Consider the following 4,337-nt stretch of genomic DNA (forward strand, 5'->3'; position numbering starts at 1 on the left):
GCCATTCCCCTCCCCAGGGAATCTTCCCAACCCAGGGATTGAACTGTCATCTGCACTGCAGGCAGATTCTCTACTGCTGAACTACAGATTACACATGATCTTAGGTAACAATAGAGGACAGAAAAGGTATGGACCTAAAGGAAGCAGAGGATATTAAGAAGAGCTGTCAAGAATACACAGAAAAACTATATAAAAAAAAAAAAAATCTTCATGACTCAGATAGCCCAATGGTGTGGTCACTCACCTAGAGCCTGACATCCTGGAATGTGAAGTCAAGTGGGCCTTAGGAGGCATCACTATGAACAAAGCTAGTGGAAATGATGGAATTTCAGTTGAGGTATTTCAAATCCTAACAGATGATGGTGTGAAAGTGCTGCAGTCAATATGCCAATAAATTTGGAAAAATCAGCAGTGGCCGCGGGACTGGGGAAGGTCAGTTTTCATCCCAATCCCAAAGAAACGAAATGCCAAAGAATGTTCAAACTACCGCACAATTGCACACATCTCACATGCTAACAAAATAATGCTCAAAATTCTCCAAGCCAGTCGTCAACAGTATGTGAAACGTGAACTTCCAGATGTTCAAGCTGAATTTAGAAAAGGCAGAGGAACTAGAGATCAAATTGCCAACATCCATTGGATCATCGAAAAAGCAAGAGAGTTCCAGAAAAACATCTACTTCTTCTTTATTATCTACGGCAAAGCCTTTGACAGTGTGGATCACAACAAACTGTGGGAAATTCTTCTAGAGATGGGAATACCAGACTACCTTGCTGCTAAGTCGCGTCAGTTGTGTCTGACTCTGTACGACCCCACAGACTACCTTACCTGCCTCCTAAGAAACCTGTATGAAGGTCAAGAAGAAACAGAACCAGAAATGGAACAACAGACTGATTCCAAACTCAGAAAGGAGTTCATCAAGGCTGTATATTGTCACCTTGCTTATTTAACTTATATGCAGTGTACATCATGCGAAGTGTTGGGCTGGATGAAGCACAAGTTGGAATCAAGATTGGGGGAGAAATGCCAATAACCTCAGATACGCAGATGATACAACCGTTATGGCAGAGAGTGAAGAGAAACTAAAAAGCCTCTTGATGAAAGTGAAAGAGGAGAATGAAAATGTTGACTTAAAACTCAACATTCAAAAAATGAAGATAGTGTCTTCGAGTCCCATCCCTTCATGACAAATAGAGGGACAAACAATGGAAACAGTGACAGATTTTATTTTCTTGGGCTCCAAAATCACTGCAGATGGTGACTGCATCACCATGAAATTAAAAGATGGTTGTTCCTTGGAAGAAAAGCTATGACCAACCTAGACAGCATATTAAAAAGCAGAGACATTACTTTGCCGACAAAGGTCTGTCTAGTCAAAGCTATGGTTTTTCCAGTAGTCATGTATGGATGTAAGAGTTGGACTATAAAGAAAGCTGAGTGCCGAAGAATTGATGCTTTTGAACTGTGGCATTGGAGAAGACACTTGAGAGTCCCTTGGACTGCAAGGAGTTCAAACCAGTCAATCCTAATGGAAATAAGTCCTGAATATTCTTTGGAAAGACTGATGTTGAAGCTGCAACTCTACTACTTTGGTCACCTGATGTGAAGAACTGACTCCCTGAAAAAGATCCTGATGCTGGGAAAGATTGAAGGCAGGAGAAGAAGAGGACAACAGAGGATGAGATGGTTGGATGGCATCACTGACTCAATGGACATGAGTTTGAGCAAGCTCCAGGAGTTGGTGATGGACAGGGAGGCCTGGTGTGCTGCAGTCCATGGGGTCGCAAAGAGTTGGACATGACTAAGAGACTGAACTGAACTGAACTAGTTAACATATAAGGAGGCTTCTTGTAAACATTGCCAAACATGTAAATCCATGGCTGATTGATGTCAGTGTATGGCAGAAACCACTACAATGTTGTGGGGTGATTAGCCTCCAACTAATAAAAATAATTGGGAAGAAAAAATAAATCAATAAAAAGCAGAGACATAAAAAAGTTAATAATAAAGCTATAGTAATTAAGAACATGTGGTACTAGCTTAAAGGGAAGTTAGATTCATGAACTATAATAGAGTATCCAGAAATAGACTCAAACCATATGTAGTCAATTGATTTTCGAAAAAGTTTCTGGTGGGTGTGTAAAGTGGGACAACTGCTTTGGAATGTAAGCAACTGTTATTAAAAATTTAGATATAAAACATAATATGACTCTGTCATTCCACTTCCACATATTTACATAGAAAAAAGTAAAGCATTCATCCCTAGGAAGAATTATATGTGAATACTCATTCTAGTTTCATTTATAAGGGAAACAGTGCTGAATGGACTTACAAAGATGTTTTATATGTAGTTTATACAATGGGATAGTTCTCCTCAAGAAGTGGGAAGAAAATATTGATACAAGCAACTACATGGACCAATCTCAGAACTATTATGTTGTGTGAAAAAAGCCAAACAAAAAATAATACTTACTGTATGATCTTATAGTGCAAAATCCTATAAGATGCACCCTAATGCTTAGTGACAGAATGCAGATCAATAATTTCAAGTATTGGGAGAAGAAGGAGAGTGGCAATGTGGGCTTACAAAAGGGCACAAGGAAACTTTGTGGGATGAAGAATATGCTCATTATCTTGATCGTGGTGATAATATCATAGTAGACATGTGTCAAAACATCAATTTTACATCTTAAATATGTGCAATTCTAAAATATGTGTAAATGACAGTTCTAAGTATTGACAAGGATATGGAATAAGTAGGTCTTTCAAATATTGTTTTGTAGAAATGTAAAACAGTTTGGAAAATTATTGGGCCTTCTTTATAAAATTCAACATACACCTGCCTTTTGATTCAGATAGTCCACTACTAGTTATTTTCTCAGTTCCAATGAAAAGATTTGTCTCTATGAACATTGTACAAGAATGTTCATAACAGCATCATACTTAGTATCCAAAGACTATAAAAGAAACTCAAATACTCACAAGAGATGAATGGACAAATAGATTATGATTCAGTAGAGTACTTCTAAATAATAAAAAAGAAATGGATTACTGGTAAACCCAACAATGGGTAAGAATCTTTAATACACCAAAGAAGCCAGGCATGAAGGAGTACACATTCTAATGGTTCTATTTCTGTGAAGTTTTAAAAAGGCAAAACCATACTATGGTGACAAATATCAGAAGATCCCCCAAGTGTAGGGCAGGAGGAAGGACTGTTTGGAAAAAAAGAACAGGAGAGAATAGGGGCTTCCCAAGTGATATACTTGGGTTTCCCAAGTATATCCCAACTTCCCAAGTATATCCAAATTTCCCAAGTTGTATATTCCCAAGTATATACTCTAGTAAAGAATCTACCTGCCAATGCAGGAAACAGAGGATTCTTTTTAAACTATTTGCTTTGTAAATTTGGCCATTTGTTGCTATGGTCTAGCAAGAGGATGGAAGTTGTACAGACATAAAACAGCTCATGAGATAAAGTCTAATTTGAAGACCATGATAGAAGCAAAAAGTTGACAAGTCTGTGATTGGAGCATGTTTTCCAGAAGTGGTTGAGAGAGTAGTGTTTAGGGGGGTGTTTTTTTGTTTGTTTATTTTTAGCTGGCAGGTGAGCGTGGTAGGTGAAGCTCAGCAGTTGAAATGGGAAACAGTCTGTCTCTCGGACAGGAAGAGGTAGTTGGGGGAGAAGCTCTAAGAAACCAAAGGAAGGTACTCAAGAGAGAATTAATATTTACACTCTGAAAAGTAACCAAAACACCTGGGTAGGATTCTAACACCTCGGAAGCCTATAGCAAGAGAAGCAGCTGGATTCTAGGTGACAGCAGAGGAATCTAATAGAAAACACTGGCGTTGTTCCCTGAATCTGAAGATTGTTCGTTATCCTCCAGAATATTTTTCTTCTGATTTTACCATGTTTGCTGCTTTGTTTTCCCTTACAGTTCAGGAGTCCTGTTATTGCTTACAAGGTGCTGCTTAACAACCTTTCATGGAAATAGGGGGTGTAGCTCAGTGGTAGAGCATGTGCTTTGCATGCACAAGGTCCTGGGTTCAATTCCCAGCACCTCCATCTGTCCAGTTCTCTCACAGCTAAAGCTTTTCAACATGACAATGCCCTTGAAGCTAAGCAGTACAAGTATTATCCTCTTCTTATAAAAAAGAAACAAATTTTGATCATTTCCCTTCAATCTAGACCTCCAAATTACCTTTATCAAAAATATTGTAAAAAGCAGAGAAGAGCAAACAGCCACCATGACACATATTTACCATCTGCTGCCAGATCCACTGTACTTAAACCTTAATGTTACCATAAATATCGTGCTCCACAGAAGAACCATATT

At 38.5% G+C, this 4,337-nt stretch overlaps 1 non-coding gene across 1 annotated transcript; it reads left to right on the forward strand.

Annotated features, from left to right (window-relative positions):
- Positions 1-3,994: 3,994 nt before the first annotated feature.
- On the forward strand, positions 3,995-4,066 carry TRNAA-UGC (transfer RNA alanine (anticodon UGC)). Its single transcript has one exon. It is a non-coding gene; the product is annotated as a tRNA-Ala (tRNA).
- Positions 4,067-4,337: the final 271 nt, after the last annotated feature.

This window comes from Dama dama, chromosome 28 (assembly GCF_033118175.1).
Source record: "Dama dama isolate Ldn47 chromosome 28, ASM3311817v1, whole genome shotgun sequence".
Lineage (NCBI taxonomy): Eukaryota > Metazoa > Chordata > Mammalia > Artiodactyla > Cervidae > Dama > Dama dama.